At 40.2% G+C, this 14,054-nt stretch overlaps 1 long non-coding RNA gene across 1 annotated transcript; it reads right to left on the minus strand.

The window, feature by feature from the left end:
- Positions 1 to 1,530: 1,530 nt before the first annotated feature.
- LOC120324775 lies at positions 1,531 to 2,461 on the minus strand. Its single transcript, XR_005566328.1, has 2 exons — positions 2,381 to 2,461; positions 1,531 to 1,838 (listed from the first exon to the last, which is right to left on the minus strand). It is a non-coding gene; the product is annotated as an uncharacterized LOC120324775 (long non-coding RNA).
- Between the last annotated feature and the right edge of the window lie 11,593 nt (positions 2,462 to 14,054).

Genomic DNA, 14,054 nt, shown 5'->3' on the forward strand with positions numbered 1-14,054 from the left:
TTTGTCACTTACGTTCAGTGCAGTGTCCACCAGGACCCCCAGGTCTATTCCTGCAAAGCTGCTTTCTAGCTTGTCAACTCCCAGCATGTGCCGATGCATGGAAAGGGGACAGAGAAGCTGTTAAGAGTCAGAGTAATCAGGTTTCTTGAATGGATATGAAAGATCCAGTATATACATACATATATGCCTACATGTTTGTACTGTGGAATAGAAGGGGACTGATTTAACAAAATATTAGAGGGAAAACAAATTATGATACCTAGCAAGAGATTCTAGTGGAAAGAAAAGCCAAGACAAACCCAAGGAGAGAAGAGGCTCAGTATCATATTCCTTATCGCTAGATAGCTTTTTAAAAGAATTACCAGTGGCCACAGCTTCTATTACTCAAGTTGCCAATGGCAACAGAGCATATTGTGAGCGAGGTAGAAACCGAGCTTTTCCTAACAGATCAGGCACCCAGACACAGAGGACTTTAAAACTCTGAGATCTTCTTTCTTCAGAGATTTTTCTTTCTATGCCTGGGATACCATGCAAGATCCACTGTCCAACCACTGTTTGGAGAGTGTCTCAGCTGAGATTTGATCAGATTGGATGGGCTTAAACTGGCAGAATTGCACTGATGGATAACAACAGATCATATGACGAGTCATCTTTGTCCAGCTGTATTAGAAAAGATAATTTAAAATAAAAAAACCTCAATAACAACTAATTTCTTCTTCAGCTTTAGTTAAACTACAGTTAGAGCTTATACTTAAAAGGCAAAGCTATTGCTTAACATCTTTAAAATCATGGGTAAGCAGGCTAGAAGTGTGCAGAAGTGAAAGCTGTTTTGCAGACCTAAGCCTTTACAGAAATTCAATTAGACTATTTAGGAAGGTGTTTCTTCCTTAATTAGGTCAGTGGTTAAGTCCTTCAATATTATGTATGCACCCAGAGCAGAAAATGTATAAAAACAACTCAGTATAGGAACAGAGTAGGTTTTATGAAGCAATATACCAAAATGCTCCATCAGCATAACACACTGAAACATCAAACCCCAGCTTCCCCTAAAGTAATGCAAAGCAGGCTTTTGATCCCAGAACATAGGAGCCATGGCACATACTTATCTTCTCGTATCAGTTTTACTACTCCTAAGGTTTCTCTCATGGGCAAAAAGTGCACAGAAGTCTGGATTCAAGGGTATCACATCCCAGACACTCATCTGCGGGGTAATTTTGGGGTGCTGACTGCAGCTGGCCGCTCTAAACTCCAACACGAACAGCTGCAGTGGCCGTACACCACTGAGGGAAAATGTAGTTATGTATGATAATGACAGTCCTTAGTCAGACCGCTGGGCTTGGCTCTTTATTTCCTCTTTCTTCTCCTTTGCCCTCCTGGAACGCTTGACCAGCAGCACCTACAGACCCCGGGCAGCCCCGGCGGCCTCCCCCGACCCCCTCAGACTCCCCGAGCCAGGGGAGCAGCCCCGGGCAGCCACCGCTGAGGGAGGGGCCGCCCGTGCGCACCGCTCGCACGGACACTCCGGCACCCTTTGGTTTCCACATCAGTTTTATTTGAATTCCGCGTCAATTTTATCCTATAAATCCAGAAGCTGCGGCGGCGGCACGGCCGGCTGAGGCGCGGGGTCCCCCTGGTGGCTCCGGCGGCCGCTCCCGCGGCCCGGCTGCCCCGGCCCGGGGGCTGCGCAGGGACTGCTGTCAGGGGGCGCCTGCAGAGAAGTGGGGTCACAGCGTCAAGGGCTGGGAGTGGCTGAGGAGGGCCTCGGTCCCCCCTCTGGCTCCAAACGGGGTCGGCGCTGAGGCCGGACTGAGCTGCTCAGGGCCTTGTCCTGCCAGGTCCTGTAAACACAACCACAGAATCTCAGGATCAATTAGGTTGGAAAAGACCTCCGAGATCATAGAGTCTAATCAAACACCACCTTGTCACAACTAGACCATGGCACTAAGTGTCACATCCAGTCTTTCCTTAAACACCTCCAGGGATGGTGCTCCACCAGCTCCCTGGGCAGCCCGTTCCAATGTTTAATCACCCTTTCTGTGAAGAAATTCCTCCTGATGTCCCACCCAAACCTCCCCTGGCACAGCTTAAGACAAGCTCTCATCCTGTCACTTGTTGCCTGGGAGAAGAAACTGGCCCACACCAGCCTACAACCTCCTTTTCCAGGTAGTTGTAAAGAGTGGTAAGCTCTCCCCTGAGCCTTTTTTCCAGGCTAAACAATCCCAGTTCCCTCATCCGCTCCTCATAGGAGTGGATATTACTCTCCTGACCCTTTCACAGCTTTGTTACCCTTCTCTGGACTTGAGGATGGAAATGGCACGGCCTTCCAGGAGTTACATGGTTGCTCTGCCTCTTGACTGTCCTCCGAGAAAAAAAGTTTTACCTTGTGCCCAGCCTGAGCTGCTCTTCTTTCAGCCTCTGGCTGCCATCTCTGATCCTACCGCCATGCACCACTGCAAACAGCATGGCTCCATCATCTCAATAACCTCCTTGTGGGTGTTCGAAAGATGCAATTTGGTATCTCTTCTCCAGGCCAAAAAAAGGGAGCTCCCTTGGCCCCTCCTCACAGTGCAGGTGTTCCAGTCCCATCACACCTGGATGGTCTCACACCAAACTTTTCCAAATTTATCAGTCTTCCTTGTGCTGGGGACCCCAGCACTGGACATGGTATTCTAGAGGTGGTCTGAGCAGTGTTGAGTAAAAACCAGTAGTGCCGTTCCCCTCTATCTACTGGCAGTGCTGCTGTCAATACAGCCCCAGATAGCACCAGCCCTGTTTGCTGCCAGGGCACTCTTCTGTCATGAGCTACATGGACAGAAATAATCTCACCAGCATATTCCTCTTTACACCTTTTCCCCAGCAGCAGCTAGAACTTTTGGAGATGAGGTATTGAGAACCTATGCTGATCAATTCACTCTGCTGATTGATTCACTCTGCTGATCTTTAATGTCACATTGTAGTTTTCTTGCCATTTCTCCCCCTCTTCTCAGGCCTCGCTCATGATCAATCCCACAAGCCTAGCCCACTCTCAACAAATTCTTTGCAATTTGTTCCACTCACTACTTGGGAACTTTTAATGTCAAATCAGAAGGTACTCAGAAAACACAGAGAAAAGGAGAATTATTCATGTGAACAGCATTCTAAGGCAGTCAGGGCAAAAAAGAAGACATGGGACAACAAGACAGGTTTAGAAAAGAGGGAAAATTAATTATAAGGTATGTTTGAAAGTGTAAAATTCCTCAGACAACTGAATGCAACAGGGAAAATTGAATTCATCCAGAAAATTGAGAATATGGATGATAACACATCAAAGGTGGGGACAGAGAGTCTCTAAGGGGAGAAGTTCCTATTTTACAAACCATGAAGGTGAAAATTGCAGTTGATAGAAAGCAGTTTTCCTCTCAGAGAAATTATTAAGAATTTAAAGTATACTCTTACTCTTAAAAGGGAAATTATGAAAAAGGATTTGTAAAACCTGGAAAAAATCTAGTCAAAGCTTTTAATTTCAATACTGTCAGTACTATACAATCCAAACAAAATTAGGAGCAGGATGAGAACATATAAAATACCAAAATAATCCTTTTTTCAGTTTTAATTATTCCCCCTCCCAACTACTTAGTGTAGTACTAAACCTTTCAGTTTACATTACCACTCTATACTTCTGAGACATGAAAATCCATTCTTTTACATCCCTGTACCAATTCCCAAGCATTTAAGTAAGTTGAATAGGCACCTGTAGGGGGAAGCTCCAGTGTCACTATTATTACACACCCATAATGACTCTCCCTGTGCAATGTGGAATGGTACTGACAAAAGTATTAAGCTGGGTAGGGGTGTCACAGTGACACTTTGCAAAGCATTCTTTTGCCACATTCCCTGGTGAGCTGAACATCTTAAGGAATGATGGTGTTATCATGTCCTTACATGGTAATACAATATTACAGTGCACAAGCAAAGAAGATTAAGGAAGAAGTCCTGCGACTGTGGACTTCTAGCAGCCAATTTTTGCTTTCCCTGGGAATTTTAGGAGGTAAACTGAAGAGTACATAGGACTTAAAATCTTGGAGACATGACCATAATTATTTATTGGATTTATATAAAAATGCTACTAATCTATTACCAATCTTCTCTGAGATACTTTGTGTACATTCCTACTATTCCTATACAAGCAATATTAACTGAAGTTCTTGCCTTGACAAGATTTGAAAAGTACTTTAAAAACTCCTTTTTCTTTCTTCCTCTCACATGTGCAGGAAAGGGAAAAAAAAATGGTATGTCCCACCCTTCTAGTCATGGCAGCAGCTCTGCATGTTCCAAGAATATACAATACTCTGGAAGAAAGCCATCATTATCACTTAGGCCGTTGCAGATGATACCTTGATTGTACTAGGAGCATCTTTTTTTCTACCTTTCACTGTAAATGTCTGAATAATTTGAAGCAAAATAACAATCTCTTTGCTGATGTTGCCAGCTCTTAGGCCTCTTTGCCTAAATGACAAAAGTCATTGGACCCTCCATGGACTTACCTAAAACTTACCTGAAAGCCAAATTGTACAAGGAGCTTCAGAAATACATGCAGGAAAAGCATGCAGAGAAGTACTTTTCCTGATTCAAGTGCACTCCTTAAATAACCTCTACTAAGTATGTTAGCAAATACAGTATATTGGGTGGCAGGCAACTGCAATGGGTCTTTGCCTTCCTAGCTCTTTCAGGTGATATAAGTACAACCAAAATGCTGTATATGTGAAAAGATAAAGAAGACAGCATATCACCACAGGCTTCTGAGCATTAGTTAGGTCAATCTAGATCTTGGTGCATTAGGACCTTCACAGTACCTCAGTGAGAGAAAATCAGAAAGAAACCCAACCATTCTTTAGTGTATTATGGCAACACCACTACTCAGCATTCAGTGGGAAGATGCACTGCTTTTGTATTAAGCAAGTAGTCCCACAGAGCTGGTAGAAATGCAGTTTCAGAAAGGAGCGAGCTAGGTTTTAGACATAGTAGAGAATGCAGATTGTTCTGACCTATTTGCTCAGTGGTCTCCTCCCAGTGATTAAGAAAAAAAATGCCTGTTACTGAAGAGGAACAGACTTACTCAGTTCCTCATTCTGGGAGCTGGAAGCAGCTGATGGGATTAAGCAGCTGAGCAATAAAGCCACTCTTAAGTGATCTGAAGAAAATCTGTGAGAAGAGGCAAAATTCTACAACTTTGTATCAGAAAATATAACAGACCCTCAAACCAATCCTGCGTGAACCATGCTGGCTGGGAACTAGTAAAAACATCAAAACTTCATCCCTCATCTTTCTGATAAATAGCATAGACTGGTCTAAGGAGGAGAACTTACCTGTGTAAGTCTGCATATTTGGAAAGGTTGGTGTTTTGTGTTTCTTTACATGGGAAATAGTAAAGACCTTTCTTGCTTGAAGCTCCAGTGTGTTCAACAACTTCTACAGCAGAGTGGTAGTTACAATTTTCAGCAAAAGAAGCATGATTTCCCAGTGACTCATCCAGCCTAATGCAAAATTTAAGAAGGGGGAATTTTTTATTATTAAACTAAGTAAAATTTCTTGATTCATAGACCAAAAGAGGAATCTGCCACCTTTAAGTCAGTGAAAAAAAGAATTACAGGATCCTCTACAAAGTCGCTGATGAGAATAAAAACCAAGTTCACTGGTGTTGTGTTCCTCTGCTGCAGTAACACATCCAAAGAATGAGCTCAATAGAGTCTCATACACAAGGAAATGCACCTGAGAGATTGCTACCCTCAGTGAGGGAGCCATGTGAAGGCCTGCCTAATTCTATACGTGACACATTCATTCTATGTAGGACCAGCTCACTACTAAAATATCTGACAAGGACCATAGCAATTGTTTAACATTGCCTACAGAGAAATGGTTCAAATGAAATTAGAAAGACGTCTGACTGGTTAAAAATTCCAAGGAGCTTATTTCCTGCATTTGAAAATAGATAGGAAAAAAATAAGATTGCTGTTTCCATTAGTTACAATCTGATTTATAATCTGGCATAAATGAAACATTTCAGCAATAGCAAAAGCCTGGAATTGAAACAATGGAGCTAAACAGTTCCAAAGAGAAAACACTAACTTTGAGAGAAGGTATCTGTGAAGGTCCTGCTATCTTTGTAGCACTGAAGTTTATGTCAGGAGTTATCTAGGTATTTAGGTTATTTTTTTGTCAGCATCACTATAATATACAAGCATTTCCCAAGGGAAGTAGACAAGTACTATCATGAAGCAACAGCAATGGGACAACTAAATCACAGAGTTAAGCAATCTGGCCATCATACAGGAAGGATTTGAAAGAGCAAGGTACGATATCTGATCTCCTGAGAGTCACCCCACTGTCTGATCCACAAGACCATTCTTTCTTGATGAGCCAACTGCTCAACAACTGATCTCAGTCATTGCAGATCAGCTTTCCAACAGGAAATCCACATTCTGGGCTTTGCTTGAACTAGGTTAAAAAAGGATGTAGACGTTTCTGAATGGCAATTGGCTAACAAGTATGTTTAAAATCTGGGCAGACTTTGATCTGCAAGGGAAAAAGAGCACTGTGAAGGAAATAAGTCAGAGGCTTGAAAGTACCATTTGACAAACATGGACTAAAGGAAGTATTGGTTTATTGGTTTGATTACCCTATATCCTCGGTAAGGAATATGCTTTTGCACTATCTAGAGCAAATATCCCTGCCTGCCATTCATCCAAGTGAAGACACTTAATCTTTTATTAATTACTGCATTTCTTAAACCAGCCAGTGGCAATTCCATGGCTCCTGGATCCTAAACTATTGTACATGTGCAGTCAGTATACAGCAGTGTTAATAGATTTTTCCATAGTAATCTTTTTATAGTGGCTCACTTCCCAGACACCTAAGGAAATGCATCTCATCAGCAATACAGTGCAGATATAGCTAGTGGGAAATGCCAGGAAGCTGTTAGTAGTCAGTAGGGATCAGCTTCCTAACCTGATCAGGAATTTTTTGAGCTTTACCATGATGGGGACAATACAGCAACAGACAAATTGCCTTGCAAATAGTTTCTTGTCTCATTTGCAACCAGGGAGAACACACTTTCTTGTGTGCATATCCATGTGACTAATTGATGCCTCCAGTAATTCTAGTCTCTGTAAAAAAAAAAAAAAAAAACCCTTCATGTTATCATCTCCTTATCTTACAGACCTCCAATTTGGGATACCTGCATCAACACCTGTTTTTTTCCTGTGTTGGTCTTGCTGACCTGTGCCTTTTGACAGCTGTTGATAAAATGCTAGTTACCACCAGGTGATGATGTGTTTGTTACTGACAAGCAGTATGTACTCCCAGGCCCCCATGTGAGGAGTTTTGCATCACTTTTAAACACAGTGTTCCTTAAAACTGGTTATGGATTTTCTGAAGTAACATTGTTAATTAGGAAAAGCTAATTCTTTGAAAGCAGCCCTGCTAGTGAGAAAGGGCAGCTTTTCATCAATTGACTCAGTAAAAGTCTGGGGAAAAAATTATATAGTTATGATATCTGAATTTAATGTTTTCAAAATTAACCCTTCTTTTTCTACTGGAATATCTTTTGGGTTCCAAAATTTATGTTTTAAAAGATTTAAAATGTTCAGAAGATCAAATGGAAAAAGTGGTTTTCAAAATCAGCATAACAATATTTTAAATCTCCCCTATTTCTTTTCCCACAGAACTTCCATTCACTATGTTTGATAAGCTTTAGCATCTTTGTGACATTTCAGGAAGAAGAGATATTTCTAAATGAGACCTTCACAGAATCAAAAACTTCTTCAGACTTCTCTATAAACTTTCTCTATTTTTTTCACATCACTGATGCCTATCCAGATACTGCAAATCAGGTACTCTTCTAAAGTAGTTCTTTCTAGGGCCTTTGCCAATAACTTTGCCTATATTCCGAACATCTGCTTGTATTTAATGTGGTTCATTTAAAAGCACAGACATTTGGCAACGTGATTACATTCCATTATGCCCTTTCCTGCAGATCACTTTGGTACTCTAGGTGTTATTCAGACTCTCTAGATCAAAGAAACAATCACTTCATATTTCAATTCCAGGGTTTGAAATACTGAAAGAATGGTCTGATCTATCTGTTCAGTACTGTGCTATTTCTAGTTTCATTCCTGGTTGATGAGGGTAAGTGAAGAGATATGTAAGCACTTAAAAGCATAAACCGAATTTGAACTTAGAGCACTGATGTTTAGTACAAACATGGACAAAAACATGAACAAAACATGCCTAGCATAGCTTTTGCCAAGTTCTGTATCCAGAAAATAACTTCTTTGATACTGACAGCATTAGTACTACAACGTACGGTGTCCCAGGTGGAGAGTTGATACTTAGGGCTCAGGGAGACAATCAGAGCCTGCAGTAAGGCTGACATTTCAGCAACAGTGCTACTGCATTGTCTAACTGCAAGTGTTTCAGTACCTGCACTCTTACAAAGGTGGGCAGAGTAGAGGTAGACACACATAAAAATTTTTGCAAATGTCATTCATTCAATAGAATACAGTACTGAGGGTTGAGTATCTGATCTTTAAAATAGGCATAATAATATTTCCTTGCCTGGGTAGGCATCAGTCTCCCCTTTGGTAAACCACAATACACTTTTTGCTAGACTTTTGCCTATAGGAAAGATTAGCCTGTTCATAATCACCACTATTATTTGGACCTTTTAAAAAATAAATCCTTGACATTATAAACACAAGGTCCATAGACAAAGGCACAGTGTCCGCTTTTGCCAGCCCTTACTTTCTGATTGCGTGACTTGACTTTGCACCTCAACCCTCTGCACATTAGTAGTGTCTCTGAATGTTAGATAAGGAAATGGTCCCCAGAGTTACAAAAACGGTTTAGCATCCCTAGACAAAAGGAAAGGCACTGTGGAAGCACAAAGAACTATTTACGTGAGTTAAAAAATAACTTTTAACCTTTGATCTTGAAGATCTATTTCATATGTGCACCATATGCTCAAAGGCCTGACAGCTTCAGCTTCACCTTTTTTCTGTGGATGCACTCTTTGACTTCACAGCCCTTATGCTTTCAGCTTGATGGCATCCAAGATGTTTCTTAGCAGTCATATTCTGCCAGCAACACACATTTTTTGTTGCTTGGGATCTGGGAAATTTGCTGCATTCCTCTCTTTTCCACACTGCTCTTTAGAGAAGTTAACCTCTGAAGAAACCCAAGCAAACAAACAGAAATCCCACAAGCATAAGGGATTTGCAGCATGTTGGAAATGTATAGGGGTGGAAAAATAACTCTGTAGTTGTCAGCTGAACCTGATCCAAACAATCTGATCAAAGATGATAACTCGACTTTGTTTTGTACAAAAAGACCTTTGTTTATACACCGGGTGCACAACAAGGGGAAACCACTAGCAACATTGAAGTAGCTGGCCTGGAATAAGAAATGTGATGGCTAGAAGAGAGGAACAGCAGTCTGCAGAAGAAATTCAATTTTTATAGGGCTTCTGGTGATAAAGGAAATGGTATGGAATGTGTAAGGTTTATATCAGGGCAGGTGTTTTTTAACTGATACCTTGCTTCTAATATTTGATTTAGGGAATGTTGTAGGTCTATGAAAGGGGCAGGAATAGAAACAGACACGGCCACATACACCTTACCAATATGATAACCATGTTGAAAGATTTTTTTTAAAAAGAGACTACTTGCCAAAGCCAAAGAGTCACAAAGAGAATGTAAACATAAGAAAGACTGGAGACAAGACAGCAGGTTCACACTGAAAACTGTGAACTAAGCCACTTGAAATTACAGGACTAGGAGAGGAAAAGGGATATTCTTGCCCTGCTCTCCTCAGATCTGCCTTTCCCATCTAGCAGTCAGCTAGCAATCACATCACTAGCACTGTCTCACTCATGAGTTGATCTCATAGCCTAATGCATTCAAATCTCTTCTCTAACTCTCCCTCCTCAGTCCCAGCCTGCCGAAACATGTAAGAGCAGCCATCCTCAGTTGTACTAAAGGTCCACTTAAGAAGGCAGTACACTGGCTCTATAGACCAGTGGCAAATGCTGAGGGAAGGAGTAAATGAACAGTCCAAATGTGGTTCAGTTTTCTCCCAGGTTCTAGAAATCCATCAGTTTCAAGTCCTCCCTGAAAGACAAAACAGTCCTGGGTGAGGCATTGAAATAGCAATTTTTTTTTTGCTTTTTCCAAACCATTCTTGATTTTTCAGACCTGTACAATAACATCCCTCAGCTGCTTCATTTCCAAGCTGAACAGCGTATTCAGTTTCTGCCTGTACGTAAGCTATTCCAGTTCACTGATTATCCTTCCTTTTTTGTATCTCTTCAGTTCCAGCATATTCTTTTTCCAGTGGGAAAGACCAGAGCTGAGGATAGCATTCAAGATATGGGCATGTCAGGCTTTTAATCTTCATATGGTGTCTCCTAGTCTACTGTATTCAACAAGAAGCTAAAAAGTAAACTGGTAGTTGACAGAGAGACTCTTTGTTTGCAGAGTTACTCATTCTTTTAACTATCTAAAACTTATCTCTGCAATATTGAATATGAATATTAATTTAAGTGAGTTGATTCCTATTTGCAAAGGAGAGGTAATACTTAACCAAGTGTGTCTTTGGAGCAAAGAGCTTTCCAAGAAGCAAAATACTTCCTTAATTGAGACTTCTTGTCATGGAAACTTAAGACTGATGTAGAAAAAGAATGTAGTAGGACATATAGCAAAACATGATTACCTCCTCTTCCCTTGCTCTTCAAACGTGATGTCAGTATTGACCAATAACTGAGTATTTGAAAGCCACCCAGAAAATTCTCATAGGGTATAAAGGCCTGAAGACTAGTCTACCCCAGAAGCATGTTCTAGGACCTCATAAGGGTGGGAAAGCATATGACAAAAAGTAGGTGCAATACAATAACAACATTTAAAATTACGTTTTATGGTTTTAAAAGAAAACAGAATGTACTTTCTGATCTACATTTTAGTTATCATATCATCCCATTAGCAGCTGTGACACAGAAGACAAGAGGAGATTAATAATTTCCTTTCTTTAATGACTAGATTTATTCAGCAATGGCTGAATAGTACATGTGACCATTTCACAGGAAAGCAGAGGTGGTTAATGAGAGCTTTATTAAGACTGATGATCAAACAATACTGTAATGAAGGCGTAAATTCAGAGGCTGGGATGTTATAAAGAAAGGAGAAAGCATTGTGAATATGTAGTTCAACCTCTTCTGTAAGAGAGACTGTTGAATTTGATACTAATGTCCTGACTATTAAAAAAAAATAGTTTTGAATTGAAAATATTTTGCATGAGTAATTGTTGGTAATTTTGACAACTATATGTCAGCACTATCACCAAATTTACTTGATTTCAAGTCTGAATTTGCTTAAATTGGGATTTCCATAAGTGTCTCTTGCCAGGCTAGGTGTCTGGGTGTAAATGTAGGCAAATGGGTGTCTCTCCATATTTGAGGAGTTGAGAGCTTACCCATCTCTTTCTGCCTAGCTTGGAACACCAAACAGGTAAGGTTATCTACTTTTTTTCTTTTACTACCAGAAAACTGTCCTTGGCTTTGAAACTGAACTCTATTACCACTTTCCCCACCACCATGTTGGCACTGAATGGCTGTGATAAACTCACACTTTCATCTTCCTTTTCATAAACTAAACAAATCTGTCTCTTTCAAATTTTCACTGAGGCTTTTTTTTCCAAATCTTTAGACATTCTTATGTCCTTTTTCTTGTTCATCTCCAGTTTTAAGGCCATCTGTCTTAAAGCAAGAACACTTGCACTTGATGCAACATTCCATCTGCTGCCACAGCAGTGCAAATCAGAGACAGAAGATTCCCAGTTTATAAATTAACACTTTACTGTGCAGCATTGTCTGCGTGAACCTGATGTTCATCTACGCGTCCATTGAGATGTCCAAATGCTTTCATAGAAGTTGAGGCTTAAGCCATAGTGAATACACCCACAAATGTCAATGTGTGTGAATTTCTCATTATTTCATTTCTCACTCAACATTATCTGAAGTGATGAGATTGTTGTGAATGAGTAGAAGTGCAGAGAAAAGACTGATGGCATTTTCTGTGAATCTAAAAAGACAGGGAGAACTACATTCATCCTGGTTTTAAGATTTTTTTTCATCCAAATTTTAAGGTCCTGACTAAACTATCTTGTTTAGGAGGAAAAATTGCTGCATGCTGACTCGTTACTTCATAGAGACAGACAACTTTTATGGGGCTGTTCAGATCTTTCGATGGGCCCTTATACTTTCAATCACCTTCTTATGTGTTTTACAGTAAGTATCCTAAAGGATCTGCATTACATTCCACCAGTTCTTCACTGTCTATTGTTATTAGATCTAACAACAGGACACAGCAAATAAGCTGTAGAAAGGCAGAGCCTTAGTGCATTAGCGTTTAGTCTTTACCTTAAAAAGATTGTAGAAAAATAGCTATTAACCTTCATCATCATGAATAATTAACCACGACAGCAGCTGAACTTAAGATTCATCTCAGTTAATGTTTGTCAAGGCAGATAATACCTGAACTGACCAAAACCAAACACAAAACCCACACCCAGTCAATCTGTCAAAATCTGCTCACATCTGCAATCACATGAAACAGAATTGACTCTTTAAATAAATCACATTTTAAAATTATATTTGGTGTGTGAGTTAATTAATATTATTCTGTTCTTAGAAGGCTGTTTATTATTCAAAGTGTAAATTCTCTAGGAATGCTACAATTTCAGGACAGATCATATGTGCAACTCAAAAGTGGAACAGAAATTAGAAGAGAAAAGAGCTGGGAGAAGAACCCAAAAAAGCAAGCTTATGTACATATGGTTAGAAATCTGGCTGAAATGTAGCACTTCTGTGACATGCTCTCTTAATAGAATTGGAGCAGATCAGGAAGAATGGAAGCTAGGGAGCTGTAGGAAACATGAGAGAAGATCAAGAGGCTTCTCAAGAGTAAATGAGCACTTACGGTTCAGTTTTAACCTTGAAAATTTTTAATACATACAAACAGGAGCTCCAAAAGCCCTTCTAAATACAGGAGGGGAAGCATTTCTGTGACTTCAAAGTCTTCTGATTTCAGCGCATTTCTGAATTCTGTGTTTGCTTTTAATCCTATGGTATAACTTTTTCTTGGGTTGTCTGTGCTAAAGGGATGTTTGGAAGCCTCTTTTGAGGTCAGATTTTATGGTTTTCCATCCCAACACTTCACTTGCACTAACCTCAGACTAACACAAAAGGAATGACATTCACAAACCTGCAGACTTAACAATCACTATTGGCTCAGACAGATGTGCTGCTTTTGTGCTTCAACCTGAGGAAAAAAAAACAGGGCGATGTGTGCAAGGTTTTTCTGTAGCCCACCTGAACCAAACTTTGGAAATATAGAGAAGAAATATAGATGTGAAAATAAGGGCAGACAGTAAGAGAACTAATATCAGAAAAAAAAAATCCAGAACAACCAAAACAAAACTGACTGAGGAAGGATCAGAGAATACAGGAGAAGTCTGACTGAAAAAAGCAGACAGCCAGACACTAGTAGATTTTGCCTTCAGTTCAGTTATTGTGTTAATGCTGGAAAGCTTCATCCTCAGTGGACTGCTTTTTCACACTAGTCTCTTTTCGTTTATGAGCCAACAGATACTGTTCACCACACTGCCTTTAAACAGTTGTTAACAGACTCTGGAGCTGAAATGAGGAAAGCAAGTCCTACCTCTTAGATTATTTTTTGAAGCTGGCAGCTTTCTGGTTCAGATATCTCTACATCCATTTGGACTGGCTCACATCTGGAAAGTTTTCTTTGCAATCATAAAATGTGGACGTGAAACTGTTATTTTGTCCATGGCTAGCTCCTGAAGCACCAGATGACTCTGTCATGAGGGAAAACAGCCAGCTCACTAAGCTGCCCCAAGTAGGCCAAATGTGACCTATAGATCAAACTAATGCAGGGACTGAATAATAAACAAAGGAACTACAATAGTTATAAATAAGTCTTTAACAGAAAATTCCTTGCTGAAAAATT

Source organism: Pipra filicauda, unplaced genomic scaffold (assembly GCF_003945595.2).
Source record: "Pipra filicauda isolate LSUMZ 115617 unplaced genomic scaffold, ASM394559v2 scaffold69_size3009148_pilon, whole genome shotgun sequence".
Classification (NCBI taxonomy): Eukaryota; Metazoa; Chordata; class Aves; order Passeriformes; family Pipridae; genus Pipra; species Pipra filicauda.